Source organism: Pituophis catenifer, unplaced genomic scaffold, assembly GCF_029215685.1.
Source record: "Pituophis catenifer annectens isolate HBS135680 unplaced genomic scaffold, rPitCat1.0.hap2 SCAF_7, whole genome shotgun sequence".
Taxonomy (NCBI): domain Eukaryota; kingdom Metazoa; phylum Chordata; class Lepidosauria; order Squamata; family Colubridae; genus Pituophis; species Pituophis catenifer.
The window spans coordinates 60,027,997-60,039,058 of record NW_027256887.1 but is presented as its reverse complement, the minus strand read 5'-3'; positions in this window follow the sequence as shown (position 1 = coordinate 60,039,058).

The window sequence follows — 11,062 nt, the reverse complement described above, 5'->3', positions numbered from 1 at the left end:
TTTAAATTATGGATTATATTTAATGGAATGTGAAGAAAAAATAGAGTGATGAATAATGCAAGCTATACATAAATGGTGTGAAACTAGAGGAAGTAAAATGAATTTGCTTACCTTGATGCACAGCATTAGAAAGCAATGGATAAAATGTGGTCTATTTCAAGGAATGAAACCGAAATGTCTGTGTATAAGATTGCTTTGCCTATTTGTTTATTAGAGTTGGGTATGACAGGAGAAAGGAAGTTGAATACAATAGTTTTCTTTTCCCAAGCCATGGCTTCTTGTGCTCTGTTCTTTTACTCTTTTTACTCATTTAGGAAGGCAACTGTTTAATTTGTTGGTCAGTCACTGAAATAAATATCTATCTATCTAGAATGCAATACCAAAAGGCTATTTTAAAAGTTTTTAAAAAGGTTTAAAAAAAAAAAAAGCACAGACCGAGGCAGGTGAGGACATAAACATTTCATACATATGTCAGGAAAGATACAAAGATAGCTTCGTAAATTCAACCAGGAACTGTATAGAGTTTCAAGCCATTGTAAAATGCCATTTTCTGCCTGTCATCCCTTGCTCATTATTCTGCATTTTCTGCCTAAAAATACTACCCAAATGCTTACTCAGTGTGGAGGTGCATCTATTACAATTGTTCTGGAAGACAACTATATAGAGAGGAGTTTGTGAGATTCTACAAAACAAAATTTTCAGTGCATTCATATTATTTGCCAAGCATCCTTGAACATATATCTTGTTTTGTTGCATTATAGATATCCAAGTGCAGCATCATTGTTATTTAGCGTATAATATATGAGCTACATGGAGGCATGATGGTTCAATGGTTAAAGGTGCTGAGCTTGTCAGCTGAAAAACTGGCAGCCCAGGTTGGAAACCCCAGCACTGCACGACAGAGTAAGCTTCCAATACTTGCCCCATCAGCTCCTGCCAACCTAGAAGTTCAAAAGCATGTAAATGCAAGTAGATAAATAGGTACCACTTTGGTGAGTAGATTGCAGTATTCCATGCACCTCAGCATACAGTTATGCTGGTCACAAGGCCATGGCAGAGTCTTCAGACAACGCTGGCTCCTTCGAATGAAGATGAGCATCATCCTCTACAGTCAGACACAACTGGACAGGAGAAATTTACTTTTATATGAGTTGCAGAAATCCAAATAAGCATTAAACAACTGTAAAAACCTTTCTGTATCTCTTTGCCATCTTCTCGTTTTCATTACCCTGTTTCCCCCAAAATAAGACATCCCTTGATAATAAGCCCAATCGGGCTTTTGAGTGCATGGCCAAGCGCTTATTTCAGGGTTCAAAAAAATATAAGACAGGGTCTTATTTTCGGGGAAACACAGTACGTCAGCCAGTCTACAAATTCATCTTGGAGTATCCCACTGAATTTATTTTTCAGAGAAGTAATATATTTAATTTATAGACTTAAATTGCTTTCAGATCTTTCTGTAGAACAGGGTCCCCAATCTCAGTCTGCAGCCCAGTACTGGATAGCAGCCGTGCAGGTGGTGTGTGAGCAAGTGAAGCTACATTTGTGCAAGCAGTGAGTGTGCGAAACCATCCCTCTTCACCACTGCTGGCCTGGAGAGCTGGAAAGGTTGGAGACTACTGATATAGAAAATATCGTACTTCCTCAAGATACATGTCGCCACATGTTGTGTTTCGTTCTTTTGTTTTTTTCTTATGTTACTATTCTAAAAAATAGAAGAACATTTTGAAAAAGATATATCAAAAAATCATTTGGCTCAATTTATAAATATATTAAATATTGAGCATACAGAATAATACTGATCAATCTTTTCATTGCACTGATAAAGAGCTAGATTGTAAACAGAATGTAAACATATACTGTGACTAAAATAATCCATAGTCATTCTATCAGTGAAGATACTAGTATTTGTTGTCCCTGTAAGGATGAAGCCATTATTCCTGATAAAATGCTAAATCCCAGCTTTTACCCTCAATCATTCAAGAATACATTTACATCTCTAAATCATATTGATTTTTGCCACAAACCTATATATAACAATTCAGGAAATAGTGGAACAACCCTATATTTTATCAATAAATGTCTCCTCATCCATTTTACATTTCAAAATTGTGAAGATTTCATCCAGCTCTCTAAAAATATCCTCTGTCCAGTTAAGGATAAGAAAACCTTTTGTGAATTAGTTGCATCTTAATAACATAAAAATATAATTTGTATTATTTAAAATTCTTATCCACACATTTCTTAATTTAAAAAGAAATCGGATGCTGTTGTATATGGACAGAATTGGAACAGCTTACCTTCAGAAGTTGTGGATATTCCATCACTGCAGGCTTTTTAGAAGAGACTGGGTAGTGTCTCCTGCTTGACCAGCGGGTTGGACTAGAAAACCTCCCTTCCAGCTGTTACTCTGTTAATTATTAAATCCTATCATTTAGCAGCCATATTTTAGCTTAGATAAGCTTAGTGGGTTCTCCTCCCATAGAAAATTTCTTAATGCGTAGGAACCGGAAGCATCGCAGTGATACTGGCTGGGAAATAGCGAAACTCCGACGAGCTTCGCAAAAACCCAGCCAGACAAACCGCTGTTGGGGGGTCCTCAGACCAGAACCATCTTGGAGGGACGGGAGAGAGAGAGAGGCGCCTTGGAAGACCAAGAGGAACAGGCAAGTTCCTCGGAAGGTCGGAGGCAGCTCTTTGACCTGGCGTTGGGGGAGACGGCCATTACAACCACTACAAGCTGGGGCAACCGGACTAAGATCTGAACAGGAGCAGAAATTGAACAGAGTATTGTTACCGGGTGAGTGATTGACCAACTCACAGGTAAGAAGAAAAAATTTTTTTTAAAGCTTGAAAGAAGTCCCAACGCGTAATTAGCGGCTAATTGGCACTTGGGAATTCAAGTGGGAAAAAAAAGAGGAACTTTAAAACTAAATTTTTAACTTTGTGGGCCAAATTTAATATAGTCATTTTAAATTGTTTTTAAATTTTGTGAATTTAAGTGTGTTTTAACATGGCTGTACACTGCCCTGAGTCCTTCGGGAGAAGGGCGGTATAGAAATTTAATAAACTAAACTAACTAACTATCAGGTTCGCCTGATTCGCCAGTTGCAGCCCTTTCTGGATCAGGACGCCCTGCGCACGGTCACTCATGCCCTTGTTACTTCCCGGTTGGACTATTGTAATGCTCTCTACATGGGGCTCCCCTTGAAGAGCACTCAGAGGCTCCAACTGGTCCAGAATGCGGCCGCGCGGGTGGTTATGGGCGCAACCCGTTGTGCCCATGTGACACCCCTCCTGCGCGAGCTGCACTGGCTCCCAGTGGTCTTCCGGGTGCGATTCAAGGTGTTGGTTACCACCTTTAAAGCGCTCCATGGCATAGGACCCGGGTACCTTCGAGACCGTCTTCTGCCACCAATAGCCTCCCACCGACCAGTCCGTTCCCACAGAGAGGGTCTCCTCAGGGTGCCATCAGCCAAGTTATGTCGGCTGGTGACACCCAGGGGGAGGGCCTTCTCTGTGGGAGCCCCAGCCCTGTGGAACGAACTGCCCCTGGAAATTCGTAAGATCTCCGACCTCCGGGTGTTTCGCTGCGCATTGAAGACCCTGTTGTTCCGCCAGGCCGGACTATCAACACAATAGTTTTAAATTGGGGTATTTAAATTTTTTGGGGGTTTTAAATCTGAGCCAATTTATTTAATTATTTTAAATTTTATATTGTTGTTTTGTCTGTGTTTTTAAATAGGCTGTACACCGCCCTGAGTCCTTCAGGAGAAGGGCGGTATAGAAATAAAATTATTATTATTATTATTATTATTATTATTATTATTATTATTATTATTATTATTATTATTATTATTATTATTATTAACTAAAGCCCTAAAAGGAACCTTCCACCTGGATTTAAAACTGGACTTGGAAGAAATTAAAAATAAGATAAGAAAAAGAAAACAGAAGTATTCTTTAAACAACAAAAGGACTTAATTTAGAGAAGAGGTAATTATTTTTGTGGATTTACAATTGATACTTTGTTGTCCAGGGATTTGTGAATTGGAGAGAGACATCTACTGGTGAAAAAAAGCATTGCACTAAGTTTATTTAGACCACCATGGGAAAATACTGGAGGAGTGTTTGTTTAAACAGCTGGAGCACAATTTCAAAAGAAGCGGAAAGAACAAAGACTGAAACTGGAATGGTTTAAATTAATATTTGAATTGGACACTATTTGGAAAGAAAAAAGAGACATTATATGGAGCTGATTTTTTTTTAATTTTATTTATATGCCGCCCTTCTCCGGAGACTCAGGGCGGCTTACAATGCGTTAAGCAATAGCCTTCATGCTTTTTGTATATATTTATACAAAGTCATCTTATTGCCCCCACAATCTGGGTCCTCATTTTACCTACCTTTGAAAGGATGGAAGGCTGAGTCAACCTTGAGCCTGGTGAGATTTGAACTTGCAGTAATTGCAGGCAGCTGGTGTTAATAACAGTGCTTTAGTCTGCTGCACCACCAGGGCTCTTTGAATTTGAATTATATGCAAATGAAACTAACACATTTAAAAATCCTTTCCCTTTAAATTGATAAGATGGAGAATTGGGAGGATGAGTATGAGAAACTAAGGGAGATGTTTCAAAAGATAAGAGAAGCATTTAAGGGAAATAAAGAAGCGGAGGACTGGTTAGAATGCAAAAAAAGGAAAGAAAATATGAATGAGAAGCAAGAGAAGCAAGAAGACAATATTGAAAACGAAATAATTAAAAATAAAGATATAGATGATTACACTGGGATTAACAGTGAGAAAATAAGAATGGATGGGGGGAATATCTCTCAAAAAAGTAAAAATTAGAGAAAGGAGGCAGAAAGTGAGATATAAGAAAAAGAAGAAGAGAAGAGAATGGGAGAAAGGGAGGAAAATATCAAGAAATGGAATTGTGGAGAGATTAAAAGAAAATGGTTAAAAGGTGATAGCAGAAAGGAAATTAAAATATCAGTATGTTGATTTAAGAGAAGGATATTAGTAGTAGAAATTGTATGTAAAAAGTAATTTAGAAGAAATATTTAGATTATTGTAAAAGGGATATAACTAAAGATGAAATTAAACGTGGGTAAGAAGCAAAAAAGAAGAAATATGCTGTTTAATGTAAAATAGATCAGTAGATGCAATGTGAAAGACAAAATGGGTTAAAGTTGCTGTTTGAAGATGTACAGATTGGAGAGAAATAATAGTGGATGGTAAAGAAGTGTTTTAAAGATGGAGAAGAACAAATGGATTAATTGACATTAAGATGAAAAATTGAAATGTAAAATTGAACAAAATTGAAATGTTAGTAAATGATGTAAGTAAGAATGAAATGTAATATAAGTAAGAAGTAAAATAGAAGAAATATATTGTTAAAGGTAAAATAGATTAAGGGTTGGAAGGCTAACTTAACAAAGATTTTAAGGTAAAAATGGAATAAGTTGAAATACATTGTTAATAATTAAAAAGATGAGAGAAATTTTGAGAAATATATTTAATAAATGGAGGAAAAGTTGGGGTTGCCTGGACACCATAGTGGAAAATAGTAAATTGAAAATGAATACAGCAATAGAGAGAGATGAAAGGAGGAGTAGAGGGAGGGAAGGAAGGAAGGGAGAAGGAGAGAGAGGAATGGAAGAAAAGGAAAAGGGGAGGAAGGTAGGGAGGGGAAATATGACTAGGAGAGAGGTTAGATAAGGAGAAAGAGAGGAGGAGGGGGAGAAAGGAAAGGGAAGTAGAGAAGGAGTAGGAGAGGAAGAAAGAAGAAAGTAGTAGGAAGGATAAAAGAAAGGAAGGAGATGGAAGAGAATGAGAATTTATTTATTTATTTATTTATTTGATTTGATTTCTATACCGCCCTACTCCCGAAGGACTCAGGACGGTGCACAGCCAAACAATAAAACACATACATACAAAATTTAAAAGTAGAATAAAATTAAATTAAATAATTTTGGCCCCAACAAATTTAAAACCCCAAACTTTTTAAAACCAATTTTAAAATTGAATGTATAAAATACTAAAAGATATTTAAAAATTAAAAATCTTTTATAAAAGAGGGAGAAAATTAGGCCAGGCCCGCCTGGTGAAATAATAAGGTCTTTAAAGCGTGGCGGAAGGTGCGCAGATCCGGGATCCTCCGTATCTCTGGGGGGAGCTCATTCCAGATAGTAGGTGCCCCCACAGAGAAGGCTCTCCCCCTGGGGGCCGCCAGTCGGCATTGTTTGGCTGACGGCACCCGGAGGAGCCCCTCTCTATGGGAGCGTACCGGCCGGTGGGAGGCTATTGGTGGTAGTAGGCGGTCCCGCAAGTACCCAGGTCCTAAGCCATGGAGCGCTTTAAAGGTGGTAACCAAAACCTTGAAGCGCACCCGGAAGACCACCGGGAGCCAGTGCAGCTCGCGCAGGAGAGGTGTTACATGGGAACGCCATGTCGCTCCCATTACCACCCGCGCAGCCGCACTCTGCGCCAGTTGGAGCCTCCGGATGCTCCTCAAGAGGAGCCCCATGTAGAGAGCGTTGCAATAGTCCAGGCGGGAGGTGACAAGGGCATGAGTGACCGTGCGTAACGAGTCCTGATCCAGAAAGGGACGCAACTGGCGAATCAGGCGAACCTGATGAAAAATCCTTCCGGTCACAGCCATCAAGTGCTCTTCTAAAGACAGCCGTGAATCCAGGAGGACACCCAAGTTGCGCGCCCTCTCCGTGGGGGCCAATGATTCGCCCCCAATAGTTAGTGATGGCACCAACTGACTATATCGGGATGTCGGAAACCACAGCCACTCGGTCTTGGATGGGTTGAGCCTGAGCCTGTTCCTCCCCATCCAGATCCGCACGGCCTCCAGACACCGGGACATCACTTCAAGGGCATCATTGGGGTGGTCTGGGGTGGAGATGTACAGCTGGGTGTCGTCAGCGTACTGGTGGTACTTCACCCCAAAACCACGGATGATCTCGCCCAGCAGCTTCACATAAATGTTGAACAGGAGGGGCGAGAGGACCGACCCTTGCGGCACCCCGCATATGAGGGGCCTCGGGGTTGACCTCTGCCCCCCTGTCAACACAGACTGCGACAGGTCAGAGAGAAAGGAGGAGAACCACCGCAACACAGTGCCTCCCACCCCTAACTCTTCCAGCCGGTGCAGCATGATACCATGGTCGATGGTATCAAAAGCCGCTGAGAGATCTAACAGGATCAGGACAGAGGAGCATCCCCTGTCCCGAGCCCTCCAGAGATCATCTACCAACGCGACCAATGCCATTTCTGTGCTGTACCCGGGCCTGAAGCTCGACTGGAACGGATCTAGATACGTCGTTTCATCCAGGTGCTGGGGGAGCTGTTGCGCGACCACACTCTCAACAACCTTCGCCAAGAAAGATTGCTGTACAATAAAAAAGGTGAAATGGAAGAAAGGCAACCCCGAACATGTGTAAATGTATTAGGATAAAGAATGAATTATTAAAAAATAAAAGAGAATAAATATGAGTAAAAATAGAGAAATTAGAACTTGAGGGAGAATGAAGATGTATATATCTAAATAAGCATAGAAATATTAAGATATGAGTAAAAAACATGGAAAAAGAAGATTTTGGCAGAAATTGTTACTAAGTAAAATGTATTTGGATATGATAAGTTATATAAGATATGATATGGCCAATACTCTGTTCATAAAATATGCGGGTGAATGTGGGGGGGGGAATCAATAAAACTTGATTCAAAAAAGAAAAGAAAAGAAAATTTCTTAATGCTTTATTGCTTAAAATAATAATTTTAACATAGAAACATGCTAAATAAATTTATAAATCTTATGCTAATGTTATTTTGTCCCATAAATTCAACAGAATTTTAATAATTATTTAAGTCCATTTTTATTTGAGAAGGAAAGTAGAATACATTTACGTCCATAAAAATGTTTCCTTGGAAGAATTACTTAATTTTATTAAAATAACAACAGTAATAATAACAATATTACAGTATTAATATTATCTGAAAAATTCAACAAATAAAATCCCACATTTTATAAATATTCATACATTAGAACCTAAAAGAAATATAACAATCTTACTCTGACTAACTGAATAACCTGATAAATTAACAAATATAAAACTGTTTGGTATATGCATGTAATTTTCAATCATTATTGACATATAATAACAGCTCACAGTAATTAGTGTAAGAATGTTTTGCAAGCCAATAGTTAAGGTAATATCTCCAATATCAAAAGTAAGAGAGAAAGAACATCCTTGATGAATTCCGCAAGACCACTGGCTACATAAAGAGATAATTTCATATGTATTAGCAATAGCAATAGCACTTAGACTTATATACCACTTCATAATGCTTTGAAGTCCTCTCTAAGTGGTTTACAGAGTCAGCATATTGCCCCCAACAATCCGGGTCCTCATTTTACCGACCTTAGAAGGATGAAAGGCTGAGTTAACCTATTAGCCATTTCAAAAGGAGTGGGTAGCTTCATTTAAAGCTACCCACTCTAAAGCTTCATTTTTTCAAATAAAAAAAGGAAGAAATCTAATTTTAAAAAAATCCACTGCTCCATATTCAAAAACGTTTTCTGAATTCAACAAGATCAGCATTGCAGATTTTAGCTTTTTTGAAATACACAACTGAACTATCAATTATCACATCTTGATTTTAATTTTAGCCACAAGCCTGCTACTTATTTTATCTTATGTAAAAGAGATAGCCACAAACCATCATTACACAAAAATGGCCTTTTGAGGAATTTAAGAACATAACAGACCCGAAAACATTTTGTTTTTCACAATGGTGAACCAGTTCCTATTACGGTACTCACAGGCAGGAAACAGCCATAATTTTTCTGTCATTGTTCCCCTATAAGTGTATGGAATTATATTTTTCCTACTCACATAATTTTCAAGATTAATGGCCTTGGATAGATTTGACCTCCATAAATATACCCATTCCTCTTTTAAAGCTATCCAAATTAGTAGCCACATCACTATATTTTTTGTAATTAATTCCACAGGTTAATTATATAGTATGTGAAGAACTGCTTCTTTTATCTACACAAAATCTCCTTTCAATTACCTTCACTGGGTAGTCTTAGTATTTTGAGTAAGGGAGAAAAACTTCTTGTCCATTTTCCCAGGCTATGTATTATTTTAAACAATTCATGTCCATTGTCATAAATTTTTCAAGATAAAGAGCCCTAAGCATCCTGATATTTTCTTGCAGGAAAAAAACCCTAAGCCTTCTGATCATTTATGTTCTTCTGACCCTTCTTACTCTGTTATCCTTTCCAAAGATGGTGATATAAACTGTACTTCAGATGCAGATGTACTATGGATCAGTGGTGGGTTACTACCAGTTCGCCCCGGGTCTGGCGAACCGGTAGCAGCGGTGGCGGGAGGTTCCACCCACCCACCCGGACGCTTCTGTGCAGGCGCAGAAGCATCACACCTGCCCACGAGTGAACTGGTAGCGACAGGTTTTGAAACCCACCCCTACTATGGATGATATAATGACATCATCTTCATTTCCTATCCTGCTATTCATCTCTAGCATGGAACTTACTTTTTTTCCTAGTTGCCAGACACTGAGTCAAAGTCTTCAGTATACTACCCACTATATCCCCAGGATTTACTTTGATTAGTTCAAACTGCAGCTTCAATTCGGATCACTTTACACTTCATTTAAGTCACCTTTCCCCTATAATTGACAGAACATTGTATTGCAATCTTTTATTGCAAAATGCAATCTATATGATAGTATTGTGGGAAGACATATCCATCTGGTTCAGTTACAAGCCAGGAGAAAAACAATGGAAACATGGAGGCTGATTGGAAAGGTGATTTATTGATGAAGCAGAACCACATGGGTTTGTGGTTCTGGGCAGCTGACAAAATGGAGTTGAGAGTGGGGTTTTTTTATAGCTTCTCTGGGCTTTGCATTTGAACTTCCTGTTCCTCTGCAAAAACATGTATTCCATTGGCTGTTGTCAGATTCCTATGAGGTCATGTAGGGGTTATGTAGGGGTCATAGCTGGCTCTATAGGAAAAAGAGGAAATGCAAATCCTAGATGTTTGAACTCCCAGGTTTGGTTAAAATTTGGACTGCTCTGAGATGATGCAATGAAGGGGCTTGTGTTCTGAAAGGGTATTGGGCAATTCCTATTGTGGCTTAATGGCTTTGTCCTGGTTTGTATCTTGAATGAGGCCTAATCAGACTTTGATTAAGGAGGGAGTTTCAAACTATCCTGTCTTGAATGGATTTCTGCCTGCAGTATTTGTTTTGCCTATGAATAGAGCTATCTAGATACTTGTCTTCCTTTTTCAATAACCTCTTTATCGCTTAAGCTGAAATCTGCTGTGGGCTCTTAAGGAAAATGGGGTTGTTTTCTGTCTCTAAAAAAATGTTTCTCCATTTCTCCCTTTAGGGAGATATAATATTCTGCCTTTTTAAATATTCTTCAAAATATTTCATTCTTCCAGGAGGGTGGGTGCTGACTTTCTACAGTATTAGAAAATTGGTGTCTGCCAGCTTGAGAGGCTCTTGTCTTGAAAAGCTGCATCTGAAATTAAAAAATAAATCTTCCCAATGTATATGCCTGAAAGTAAGTAGCATAGAATTGCAGGCTGGTTTATAGAAAAATCTCACTGAATTAATTAGTTGATTCCAATGATCTGTATCTCCCACTCCCCCCCCCCTTATATATCTTCTCTGGTTTTATTTGCAAATACAGCATTACATAGGTAAAATTTCACGTATTTTCATTTCCTATGTTTTAAGTGTGATATTTCAAAAGTCTGGGCATAAGTACAGTAGCAGATTTATTAACTGGTTGCTGGAGTCGAGTTCAATTCGAAGGAGGCTTTACCATTTAAAAAAAATACTGTGGTACATTTTGTGTGTGTGTGTGTGTGTGTGTGTGTGTGTGTGTGTATCGAGTACCTATGGTGGGAAACAGGTGGTCGCTAGGACCTGGAGGGATCCCAAGGAAGCATTTTGCCTGGCTGGTAAGGCTGTGTTAGGGAGACCTGGAAATGAAAGTAAAAAAGACGA